The sequence below is a fragment of the Haliaeetus leucocephalus genome, unplaced genomic scaffold (genome assembly GCF_000737465.1).
Source record: "Haliaeetus leucocephalus isolate CR32 unplaced genomic scaffold, Haliaeetus_leucocephalus-4.0 Scaffold536, whole genome shotgun sequence".
Lineage (NCBI taxonomy): Eukaryota > Metazoa > Chordata > Aves > Accipitriformes > Accipitridae > Haliaeetus > Haliaeetus leucocephalus.
Genome location: NW_010972972.1, coordinates 623,547 through 637,409, shown reverse-complemented (window position 1 = coordinate 637,409; position 13,863 = coordinate 623,547). Strand labels below are relative to the sequence as shown.

The 13,863-nt window shown below is 37.4% G+C and overlaps 1 protein-coding gene across 2 annotated transcripts in view; it reads left to right on the top strand.

The window, feature by feature from the left end:
- The window catches only part of DLG2 (discs, large homolog 2 (Drosophila)), a 1,012,119-nt gene that overhangs the window by 694,816 nt on the left and 303,440 nt on the right, over window positions 1–13,863 (top strand). The window lies entirely within an intron of this gene.

Below are 13,863 nucleotides of genomic sequence, written 5' to 3'. Positions count from 1 at the left end.
AATTTCTACAGTCAGAAACTTAGTTAAACAGAGAGGTTGTGTAATATTTTACCTACCAACACAACTGATAATTTAAGCTCTGATACTATATACCAGAAGAAAAAAAAAATGCAGAAAATAATGATTTCAGTAACTGCAGCAGAGTTGGATCACGTAATAAACTTCTGACCTCAATTCTATAGGAAATGTGATATCTTAAAAGACAACACAGCTGCAGAAATGAAGTTTAGGGTATGTGAAGCAGAACAGCTGAGTACCCGGAAACTTGAGAGAAGAAATGGCAGACTTAAAAACACCCAAAAAAGGAACAATGTAAAGGATAGCTGATTCTGCCATCTGGGTATTCTGGTGTCTTGAGTATAAAGTCATAGAGAAACAGGATTAATCTCCCACAGCCTTCATGATAATTCAGTAGTAACTATCATGACAATGTTTGAACTGCATCGGAATCTTGCAGTGATGGCTAGAGCTGCCCTTTTGTTGACTGTATTTTAGATGGAAAGGCTCTGGACAGATCAGCAGCTATGTCTCTTTTCTGTTGTGTGTAAGCATGCTTTTTTCTCATTCCTGGTGAATTCAGCCAATGATGTGTTCTGATCAGGTTCACCCCACCCAGCTTTGGGCACTTTACAAAAGATACTTGGGGGCACTTATTCCTCTACTCTTTCCTGCTGTCAGAATTAGGGCCATATCAGGACTGTTCATTTAATCCATTTGGAGTGTTATTACGTTTTGGGGCTCTAAATTAGAAATTAATGCATCTGTTAAGCATTGTTCAGCCCAATTCTGTATCTCTCTTTGGATGGCTATCCTCCTTATCTTAATTTTCTTCTTAATCAGCAAAGACTAAGCTCCTAAACTGGACATCTCAACAAAATACTCAAAAATAAGATGGGATGAATACGAAGGGCATAGTACACATTTATTTTTTGAATTGTGTATATCTGTCTAAATGTTAGATGAAGTCATTGGGCATAACTAGTTCTGGAGTTTCCATTTCATTGTTTTCTGTGCTGGACTAAAGCAACTCTGCAGCACGTGGTGGCTTTCCTTTTCATGTAACTATTTGTTTGGTTCTTGATGACACTGATTAAAGTCACTGGGTAGTAGTGAAGCTTTCTTACTATACTAAGAAAAGAATCAGTATGTTTTAAGTAGTATATTTTTTAGCTCATTTATTAGTTACGAAAGTTTCATGAGAAGATGCAGAGATTTTCACCATCAGTATAAGGTATGATTTCACTGTAGATTTACCTTGAATTGTTACTGAAATGTTCTCTACTCCATTACTGTTTATAGTTTTATAGAAGTTCATACTTCTGTTTCGTAGAAGTTGACAAATTTTAGTTTGGATTGATGGCTTTATTGGAAAAATCTTGTGTTCTGTTGCATAGATAGCATCCCAGCTTGCAGTGACAACTGAAATAAGTCAAAAAAGTACAGTGGAATTAGGTGTATTTTAAAATGTCTGCTAAAAAAAGTGTTAAATTTAGAACAGCAGAATGGAGGAGTTTTTTAATTTTTACAAGTGCTGCTCCCAGTAAGGAAAAGAGAAATCTTACCATTTTTATCTACTAAAGCAAAGCCAAAGGTTACCTTTTTATCTCAGGTAATAGCTACAGCACTTAAAATGAAAGAGCGAGCTTTTGCAAACAAAGAACCCCAATTATTTCTTTCCCAATTTCAGAGAACACTGAGAGCTTTCAGATCATCCTGTTTGATAACTGATTGTAAGTGCTTGCTTCAGACTGATGATGATACATGTTTTTATATTAATATGGCTGTCACTTGAACTACTGTACTGGCCTATTTTCTCTAATTTAAGGGACACTAAATACCGCATAGCAAACTTTAGCATTTGGGGAGAGGGGGGTTTATGGCAAGTTAGGCAGATGTTTTGTTAATTTATGATCACTTGAAACCTTCAAAACATTTTTTATTTAATGCTAAGAAAAGTTTTTGTAGTTCAAAAATGTTTTCAGCAAAATTGTTTTTTCACAGTCTGAACAGAACCTTAAACCTTTTCTTCTGGTCTTTTAAGAATTTCAGTCTTATGATCTCTTCAGCTGTGAATTTACTTCTGTTTTTCAGTGTTCTCCTCCTTCTGTGCTGTGAGCTTTTTAGGAATCCTGATCTAAGACAGAGCAAAATGGGGCAACTTAAAAAAAAGACCTGTAGAAAAATGAGGAAGCAGGCAAACTTTCCCAAACCTGGATTTAACAAACTATTTAGGTTCTCAACTGTAATTTAAGTGCTTCACTTCATATTACTGTAACACACTATCACTTACTACAGGTATAAATAGAAAACCACAACTGAAACTAAAATACCATATTTTGTGAAATGTCTTTGCTTGAAGGGACTTGCAGTTCATCCAATTAGAAGAAAGTGCTCTCTCAAGCACTAATACATAATTTTCCAATTTTAAGATAGTGATTCAAACCCATCATTTATAAGTTAACATCACTAAAAGGCATGACTTGCCTGCAGGCTAGGATTGTCTAATGTAAGAATATGTGAGTATCTGCATAGTTTATCACATGAAAATTGTATTCTCTTGAAACTCATAAAATTGGAAAGCTCTGTGATAGTGCTATAAAAGCCTTTGCTGTTTTTCAGAAATATTTTGACGTATTAGTGTTGCCAATGCCTGATGAAGAAAAAGTGGTAGGTTTTATCTGCACCTTCATTATTTCACAGACTGAGGATCTTGTTCTTTAATTTAAGTGATGATATCTGCATACAGCTGCTGTTATCATATTCTGCTTTATGGCATATATTAAATATTAAATGTATTATCTGCCTTTGGTCACTGCAGACTTGCCATCTCATTTGTATAAATTACTACATACAAAATATTTATTAAAAACCATTCATTCTGTAGAGTGGTTCCTTCCATTCCTGAAGAAATGTAGTGCTTGTTTATTGTAATCTCACATAATAATAGTTATTGTTATTAGCATGGCACTTCAGTTCTAGTATTTCAGGCCTTGGCTACCATCTTTTTGTCTTCAGTGGAGAAAGAAAGTAAATCTGTCATGTTTTTTGTTACAACTGCAGTTAAATGGCCGGTGATGGTGGTATCGAATTGTTGTCACATCAGACCAAATTCAGCCATCTTTGGAGCTAAGTAGTCAATCGATAAAGCAATTATTTTCCACATCAACAAGGATAATTTCAAATGGAATTCAAAAGCCATCCATCTGGTTGGCTGTCTTACCTAAAACTAGAGCTATCCTGTGAGCTGCAGGATATCACTTTGAAGTTTTATATTTTCATGGTAATTCTGACTTCCTCTTTTGTCTTTTTCTGTCATATTCCATTAGCAGTGAAGGAATAAACAAAATGACTTGGAAGACTGTGCAGCAATTTCATATACATATATTTGATTTGGTTTTGTTTGTTTTTCCCTCGAAACCATTCATTTCTTAAGAGCTCTCCAAGCAGTTCTAAGAATCCTGGGTTAATATGCAAAATGAACATCTAATCTTGTAGTAGATTTTAAGTACCAGTTTCCAGGAATCATTCACAAAGAGTGAGGTTTCTACTGAAATGAACAGTACTTTCTGCAACTCCATCATGCTAACTATTTTTGAAGTGGTGCAGTAGCAATTTCGAAGTGCAGTGCTGTATTTTAATAGCCAATTGAGATGGCTATAAAAATCCAGCACTGCGCATTAAGATCATTACTAAATTGCTTCAGCAATACTTACTGATGAGGCAGCTTCAGCAGAACACGATTCATCTTAATGAACTGTGGCTGCAATAGAGCAAAAGCAGCAGCACAGGGAAGGAAAGATGTGCAGGTAGGTTTGGATGCCAAAAAGCTTAAGATTTTGTTTCAAGAAAAAAAAGCTTTGGCTAGCTTCTTTTTGTCTTCAGTGGAGAAGGAGAGTAAATCTGTCATCTTGTTTGTTACAATTGCAGTTAAGTGGCAGAAGATGGTGGTATGAAATTGTTGTCATGTCAGACCAAATTCAACCATCTTTGGAGCTAAGTAGACCATTGAAATTTCAGTTGACAAAATCTTCTGTGCTGGTCCTCTCTGAATTAGGTAGGGATTTTGTATTATTGTCCAGCTGCCTAGATAGTTTCATCAGCTCTGACTAGAGACTGCAAGTGGTATGGTGTACCAGTGTGACCTTGTTTTTTATCATTCTCTGTCATAGGATGTTAATCTTTTTGCTGTGGTCAAACTTATTTCTGTGGCTTTTGCTGAGAATCAAGAGGGGTTAGCATGACTTACTAGATTCGTGTCCCCACACACACACTGTTCTTGTCACCTTGGGAGGTTTAACTCTGCAGTGTCTCACAGGAAATTTGCAGGGAGGAAGATGTTGGATTTTCTCTTTTTTTGTCCACTTCCTCTACCCATACAGAGGGAAAGGGCTTTTAATTTCTGTGCTCAGATGTTGGATAAGTAATGGATGCATCTCCAGGTTTGGCTCATATGGCTTGCTTCTGAGTGAGAATAAAGCAGACCATTCAAAAAATTCTGTTTGATTTATCCTTTCCTTGTGGAAATGCTTCAAAGGAAATTGCTTACTAAATGGATTTCCCAGCTACATAATGATCTCCACTGCACTGCTGAAAACTTTCTTGGAACATCTTTTGTCTCGGGCTTGTATGGAAAACTGTGATGTCTGTGCTTTGTGATGCTACTTGACACTGCTGCCTTTTTCTCTGTGTCATTTTTAAAAATCCCAAGGACTTGTCTCTACCACCAAGTGCTTTTTTTTTTTTGTGTCTATGACAAGTGTTACACAAATTCGCAATGAATCTTGGCCAACTTCTTTTCCAATTCTAAATTTTTCTCCTGACCAAATGTAATATAATTACAATAAGTCTCATAATTTCATCATTATAGCATGCCTTTGTACTCCTTTTTTCCTTTAGATTACAAATTTCTGGGTCAGGGAATTGTTTCATTGTTTCCCTCCCCATTTTACAGTGCTGTGTAAGAGTTAAAAAGGGAGTAACAGAAGATCCCTTTCATTATGTTTTCTATTGCTGTTTTCGTCAGGTCAACATCAGAGAGGGAGGAGATGCAGCAGACAGTGTAGCAGAGTGTTAATTGTCTCATCAGTATTTCCAGATACACAATAAATCAAAAGATGAGGAAGGAGAATGGCGTCATTTGCTAAACTACTGGGCTGAGTGTGGAAAGAACTCCTGTAGACAGAAGGCCAATATCTTTTTTCTGTTTTCTTAGTGGAGGAGTGAGTATTTTCTAGGGAGTGGCAGTTTTCTTGGCCTTTTTTCACTACCTATATGTTCCTTGTTTTAAATTCCTCAGGTAAGTTTTAGAGAATGATTATGCTTGATCTTTCACCACTTTCATAAATAAAAAAATTATATGACAGCAATTGCTGGTGTTACATCCTCGTGCAACAGAAGATATATTAAGGCTTTAGCGTCCTATGTGGAATACATTCATTGACACGACATCTGTCACTTGCAGCTGAGTAGTCTGAAAATCCTTATATTTGCTGCTTTGTAGAACTTCATCGTTTTTTGAATATAAAACCAAATGTGCAAATTAACCAGGTGAAATTACAGAGCAGTGATTTCATCCTTTATTGTTCAGTTAATTATCTATGTAGCAAGTTCTGTCTTTTTAGATGTCCAGATCTTTCTCAAGAAATCTGCTGTCTAGAAGAAAACACGCATCAGCAAAATATTGCAGTGCCATGAAAAGAACCTTTAAAAGAATAAATTGTATTTAATTCTATTTTTTAGCTTGTGGAGCTGTAGCTATTAATTTTTCTTTTCTTCTTGTCTCCTTTTTTTTTTTTTCCTGTAATCCTAAACACAGGCAGACAGTATTTTAAGTCTTCTGACAAAAGCAGTAGAGATTCTGATCGTGCTGGAGTGATAAAGCTGGGTGAAGCTTTAAAGATCCAAGTGATATGGTAAATAAAATATCAGTCTGCAGCCTATTTAAAAGACTACTCTAGATTGTCAGTATTATTCTTTTGTTTCCACTAGTTGAAAAAAAAGGAAGGACTTACATTAAAGCATCTCTGAACTTATGAAGGGAATAGCTGGCTTAGTCAGAAGCCAGACACCAAACTGATTAATTGCAAATAGTCATTCATCTGACATCCAATACTATATCCTAGTCCTTTCTGCAGGTCTGTCATCTTTGTTTTGCTTTCAGAATTCTGAATTCTAGCTAAAATTGTAGTTATCCTTAATGAAAACAAAAGAAAGAACGCAACTTGGGTTCTTTTTATGTGACAGCTAAAAGTGGTAACCAGATCTCAACACTGGGCAAAAAGAAATTGCCCTATAGTATTTTAGTTTTGACCATTTATCCAACAGCTTTGAAAAACTGCTTTTCCTTCATCAGTTAGGGGTTTTTGTTTTGTTTCTTTAAATATTATATTAGTATTCCTAGAAATGGCAGCCTTTCTTTTGGAGTTTAGATGGAAGAAGATCCTTTGCCATTTGTCATGAAACAAATGGTCTGTGCAGATGACCATACTTTGCAATTGTGCCATCTTAAGATATGAGACCAAGAAGTCCAGGCTCTGGGATTCCAGTGCACAAGCATTCTGGTTCTGCATGTGTCGCATCAGTGACAGGTACAAAAGGCAGCTGATTTGGACATGTAGCAGAGGTTCCTATATTGCGGACACAGTGAGATCAAGCTTCTCGCAGAAGCAAAGTGTAGTCTAGGTGTGCCAAAGACTTATGCTCCCTGACACATAGGTGGCTCCTCTTCAACTCTTCTTTCGAGTGAGCAGTAAAGCCATGTGATTTGTGAGAGAGTATCACTTCTTTTTCTTTGCTTGCAGAGACTTTTTAAGATTTTTTTTCGTTCAGAAATTCTGCCACTTGGGACAATGGCAAGGTGATATGTTTTTTTCAACATGAAGCATTTTGTGTGTTTGGTAGATTAAAAAAATTCCTGTGACCTCTTCCAGGGTACATTCTGGTTGACTTTATATGAGAAAGGCAAGGAGACAGCTTGATGCTTATGTCTTTAGTGTCTCATTTCTGAGACAAATGCAGCTCTGAAAGCTTAAAAATCAAATTATTTCTGTGGAGGGAACCTCCTGTGAAGCCACAAACACTAGCTAGTATATCCAAAGTATTCCATGAGCACAAAGCCATGTGTTCATTGCCCAGGATGTTGGCTTCCAAATTTTGAGTAGTGATTTATATGAACAAATAAGAAGCCTGCTCTTGGATTCTTTAGAATGAATTTTGTTCAATCATTATCTTTGACAGGAAGAAGCAGTTGCAAAGCAAGATCTTAGAGCTGAATGAAAGGTAAAAAAAGGATATAATGACACAAAAAGTCTTTAGGATATGATAAAAGATATGTTGCATAAGCGAAAAGAACAATATCCCCAAGGCATCCTTGACGTTTTTATTTTGGAAACTGATATTTGCAAATAAGGACATAATGGACTTTTTTCCCCTAAACTGTGTTCTTGTTTTTTGTTTGTTTTGTTTCCTATGAAAAACAATGTGTAGGATATAAAATTAACAGAAAGACGTACTAGCTACTCCAACAGAGAGACCTGGAATAAGGAAACATAAAATTACAGCAAATAATTTAGTGAAGTTGTTTAGTGCAGGCACGTTTACATTTTATATACTGTAATTGAAAAATGAACTCTCTCTAAATGGTAGGCCAGGGGAAATCTTATCCATAGTCTGTAGGTCACATGAGTTTCACATCTAAATTCTAATGATTATCAAATGCCATAGCCAAAATTTCTGGAAGTTATTTTTAAATAATACTTTTAAATTCTGTTATATCCAATCACATCCCCTCTAATGCAGTGGAAATAATTGTAGTTTAGAGATGTACTTTGTAGTTACAGAGAGATGTTGAGATGGTAGGTGCTTTCAAGGCAAGATATAAAAACTGCCTCCCTTTTTGCTGGCATCAGTTTTCACAGAAAGGTCATCTGTGATCAGGTTGCTATCATGATTAAAACCAGCAACCGAGGGACAAGACCTCAGCTTCAAAAGAAGAAGGAACAGGCCTGGCAGCACTTGAGGAAGTTAGATACTTTTACACTTGCGGGTCCTGGTGGTCTTGATCCCAGACCACTGAAACTTAGCTGATGAAATCTGAGTGCTGACAATGATTGGTTTTGAACACCTATGTGGAGAAGGTAAAGTGAAAAACTGGAAAGGGTAAGCAGAAAAGTCATCTTCACTGAAGTGAACAAGACAAGACAAGCAACTATAAAGCCATCAGTTTGCTTTCAGAACCTCAGAAGAATATTGGAACAAGTAGGAAATCTCTTTATAAGCACCTAGAAAAAGTTTGAAGTGTAATGATTACCAGAGGATGCCATACTCCTGTTATGCAACTCTTTTTCACATTTTTCTCTGATGACACCATGTACTGGGAGGGTTTAACACTGAAAGTGGTCTGAAAAAAAAGTTGTAATTCAGCAGAGACAACTGCAAGGTGCTTTCAGCAGAAATAATCAAATAATCTACTAAATAGTGCTCAACAGAAGACTGTTAGGAAAAGAAGCCCATGGAAGAGTAGGTAGAACTGCATTAGCTCTAGCATCTTCTCTTTCACACATCATGTTGTGCTGAAACATTCAAGTACTATATTGGGATTTATAAACAACTGAGGTATGGTTTATAAGACATATGAGCAATCCTTTCATCCCTCACAGGTAAAGCTTTGAGCTTTCCACTTCAAGAAGGGTGTAGGCCAGTTGGAGGGACTCCAGGGGAGAGCAGTAAAAATGATCAGAGATTTAGAAAGCCTATCCTACAAGGAAAGAATGAGTGATCTGAAGTAATTTATCTGAAATACCAAAGACTTAGAGGGGGGCTGGGGGCCCCTGATAACAATTTTCTTGCCTTGCAGCACATCTTTGAAGAGTGAGTTTGCTCTGTGTGACCCTAGGGAGGGTGTGGAACAAAATTTAATACACAAATTATGATAAACAAAATTTGGACTGGATTTAGGACAGGTGAGGATTGTGATGTGATAGATTACCAGGCAGGTCACCAGCTCTTTGGCATGGGAAATACCCGGGTGCACCAGACAGCTATTTGTTAGCCATGATGCAACTATAGTTGGTTCTACTTCAAGTTGAGAAGATAGAGTAAATGATCCATTGAGTTTCTTCCAACCCCAAGATTCAGCGATCATAACAAAATTTTGTCATTTCACTGCAGTATGAAGACAAACAGTAGGCACAGGGCTGTTTAAATCCTGCACCTGCAGAAATAAAGAGGGTGTCTTCCAGGCAAAAACCACAAACATTTCCTTCACTTGTCCTCAACAGTAATTTAGTATTTTCAATTTCCCTCTTTTTTGTGTCTACGAGGGATAAAACAGTTTTAGAAAAGAAACTTCTCCACATGTGAAAATATTAATGAATACTAGAACAGATAAACTGCAGTCTCAGTCTGCGTTTGTTTATTCACATCCAGCTAGGATTTCTCTGGCTTTTCAACTTTTCTGTTGCTCAAGCCAGGATCGTGCTCCTTAGGAACAATTTGGTCAGATGGGTGGCAGGTTCTTCACCAAAGGCTGTTGTCACAGCAGGTTGCAGTATTTGGAGGATGGTCAAGACTCCTTTGCTTTGCACTGCACTAAGGCTTTTAATGCTAAGTCTTGACTTCATACAAACCACTTTTGTCCAGCTCTAGGCAGAGCTGGGTTTCTTTACACCTAAAATCAGTCTTGTAGGCTTTGGGTTCTACATTTTTGGGTCTTACTGGGATGAATCTTTTCATCCAAATAGCTGCCTAGAATTTCCAAGGGATGGCCTAGGAGTGGTCTGGGAATAAATCAACACGTTAGAACATTAATTCTTTCCCCCAGGGTTTCACTTTTCATTAGGAGTGCTGTGTACACCGTTCCCAGAGACTGAGACCTACACCCTACCTCTGGCGTTGCAGGGAAGTTCAGGGATTGTTATTAATTGAAATAGCTGATGGAAAAGCCATGTTAATACCCTTCCTAGATAGAACCCCTCAAGGGACTAATAGCAGAGTCTTGTGTTATACTATATCTCACAAAGAGTCCTGATGAAAAATATCAGGGAAACTTACTCAGAGAAAATCTGCAGTGTAACTCAGGCTGAAACAATCACATTTAAGTGTTACACTCTGAGTCTCAACACTGCTAAGCACAAGATCTTAGAAAATCTTTCATGGTCTAGGACCAGTCTGAAAAAATCTGTATTTCTGAATGCAGATTTCAAATATGGGTTCACATTATCTTTCTAGTTATGTATACTAGAGTACAATTCCCTTAGCAAATATTTAGCATAATTCCTGTGAAGTCATAGAATAATTGAATCATAGAATATTTGGGGTTGGAAGGGACCTTTAGAGGTCATGTAGTCCAACCCCCTTCAATGAGCAGGGGCATCTTCAACCAGATCAGGTTGCTCAGAGCCCTGTCCAGCCTGACCTTGAAGGTTTCCAGGGATGGGGCATCTACCAGTTCTCTGAGCAACCTGTGCCAGTGTTTCTCCACCCTCATTGTAAAAAATTTCTTCTTTATATCTAGTCTGAATCTACGCTCTTTTAATTTAAAACCATTACCCCTTGTCCTATCACTACAGGCCCTGCTAAAACGTCTGTCCTCGTCTTTCTCCTAAAGTCACAAGTGTCTGATTTTACTCATTTTACTGTGTGAGTATAAAGGGTACTTCTCACTGGCAAATAAAACATTTTTGTTTCACTTTGTTTCTTAGAATATTGCAAGAAAGCATCATCAGTAAAATGAACTAAGGCACCAAAGTACAGTTTCAGGGAGACAAAAAGTCAAAGAAAAGTGCAAGGACTCACGAATCAATTTTCAGAGTGTCTTGCGTTACTACTACAGTTCAGTAAGCACCATCTCTTTTCCTTCTCTGTATCATGTATATACTTGTAAACTTTAACGTCAGGGCTCTGTAAATCCCCTTACATAAAAAAACCCAAAATTACTTGTAAATTTGTGTCTTGATTTCTCTCTGTATTTTTTTAAAAAGGAAGTAACTGAATGGATGACAGATTATTTATGGATTGATTGCAAATAGATAAGAGGCTACAAGATGAACTTTGATTTCATTTTGTATTTTCAAGCTTCAACATAATTGTCAGATAGCTTTTCAAGAAAGTATTTCTGTTCAGCTTTGCAACAGGGATAAGAAGATAAATGCTAAATTCCCCTCATCAGATGGAGGATGAACAAAAGAAACTGATGAGTCTCTCCCTGACATTTATGGGTGTTAAACAGATCCCAAATTGATAAACTGCTCCTTCTGTCTCCATTTTATTGGTGACAAATTATTAAATATTTTTCTAGAAGAGCCATCCAACTTAGAAAGCAGTGACCCAGCTGTATTCAGTTAAAGATATATCGCCTAATGTTATACAAAGCAAATATCATTTGTTCATGAATTAGAATAATTATCTCTTGTGTCAAGTCTGTAGATTTCAAGAATGAATCTTGGTTGGAAAAAATTGAGGGAAAAGCACAGCATAGTACCATGACTTACAGAAATTAACATCTCATCAAAAAGTAATAACTACTTTAAGACAGATCTTGGTGTGCACCTCTACAGGAACAAATGCTTTTCATTTTCATTATTAGGAGGTGAAATAACTTGTGCTGCTATCAGTAATTACAGTAATTTTTGCAGAAAATTATGTAGGTACTATGGGTTAATGACAGACAAACTATGATCGACTGTCAGCATAAATTTGGTTCCTATGCCTGAAACAACTGGTGTACTCTGTGCATGGAAGGTGAACCATATTTCAGCATTTGAACCCAAGTTAATATATGATGTAAAAACAATAGCAGATTCTCTGGATCTTCTCAGTGCAGTCATTCCAGGTTTCTGTAATTGCCTGCTTGTCTTGGCACTGCAAAGGAGCCATGGCATGTTATTTTTGTGTCTTTGTCCAAAAGTTACGTGTCTGAATTTATGTGGCATCAGGAATTAAGTAGGGTCAGGTGAAATTTAAGAGCATGAGCAGTGGGTGAAAGGGGAAAAAAAATTTCAAGATTTTGTCTGAATTGTCTGGTGAAGAGAGGAGACAGTCAGGGAAAGGAAACTTCTCTTGGTTTTACACCAGTGAGATCAAGATCTGCCATGTTGATCCCATTTCCAGATACTTCTTCTCAAAATGAAAGCCTTTGAGAGCTGATTGATTATCAGTTACATATTAAGGGAAAATGGCATTTTTAACAGGAGATGCAGTTAAAATAAATACAGTTATAAGAGCATATTTATGGTAATTAGGCTAATTGCCTTAAAAACTTGTGTTAGGAAAAAAAATATGGGACAGCAGAGATAATTTGGTTTCCCATTGGTTTCAACCCATGTGCATAACTACTATTCATGTGCATAACTACCCTCTGAATTAAACATTCTCACAAGACAGCCAAAGATGGTTAAATCCAACAGTCTCAAGCCCAGTGCTTCTCTTGAAAGGGTGAGTTAAAGGTTTCATATTTGATTGTCTAACCAGGAAAGGTTCATAGTACCAGTGTATCTGCCAGAGCAAAAATTGGAGAAATATTGAATAAGCATTATTATTACACTGTTTTCTTCCGATATAGCAATATCAGAATTGTCTTGGCTCTCAGGAGCATTACAAGCCTATGATTGCTAACTTCTCTTTCTCTCTCTGAAGCTTAGAAGAGCAGTTTTATTGTTCCCTTTCCTCCCAGTAGGACTCATGCTCTAAAGGCATATTTTTACTGCTTTCTTTTCAGGTGCTCTGCTAGCCTAAATAGCCATTTCTGTCTCACTCACTTCAGCTACTTGCTTCTGTCCCTGCATCTTTGCTTCTTGCCACATCCGCCAAGTTCAGTTTGCCGAGCAGCAGTGATAACATTGCACTGCCCTCCATAGGAGTCACAACTCCATAAAGTGCCTTGTACAGAACTGTGCTGAGAGGAAAGGTGAAAATGCACCTGGTCTGTGATTCAGACTAATTTGTTTTGGTTTTCATGTCATTTTCAGCTTGCCAATCCATTTGGCTAGAAAATCTTCATGGCTAATACAAGGCAGGCAGTGGGAAAGAGTGGCCAAAGGCAGGGAGGAGAGTAGAGTTCTCACTTTTGGCAGTAGTGAGGCTTTAGATCAGCATATGACAATCTTAAAAATGCACCCTGCAACCCTCTACCCAGATTTTGGTGCTAATTAGGACAACTGGCTGCTTAGAATTATGGAATCATGGAATGGTTTGGGTTGGAAGGGACCTCTAAAGATCATCTAGTTCCAACCCCCCTGCCCTGGGCAGGGACACCTTCCACTAGACCAGGTTGCTCAAAGCCCCATCCAGCCTGGCCTTGAACACTGCCAGGGATGTCTTCTTCATCTGCAGTCATGCAGAGTCCGGTTGATTTTTGCCCAAATGCATGAAAGGACAGGGGTGAGGATGAGATAAAACAAAGCAAAACAAAACAAAAACCTCTTGCTAAGAAAAGTGCTGCTAATGCAGAAAAAAATAGAATGAGAAAAAACAGTCTTTAACAGTCCATTCATGTCATATTCAGCCATACCGTCACTGATGCTGTGTTCAACATTATTCCCTGCAAGATGTAAATGATCCTATCACACAGGCAGCCAGCCAGATGATGTCTACCCTAATCAAAAATTCTGATTTTTAGTGACTCTGGATCTGAGGACTATTTATCCTTGTGGGTGCACCAAAAATATGCAAAAACTTCCTGCGTGAACAGGAAGTCAGCGTGCATGCACAGCTTCAGTTGTAGGCATATGCAAACCTGGCAGGGAAATGTGAGAAAAGACATTTCAAAAAATCAAATTGTAAGCAGTTAATCCTGTTCCTAAGTGGCACATCTTGGATTTATCTGCTTTACATCACTAATCTTCACTTTTTTAAAAACATAATTTG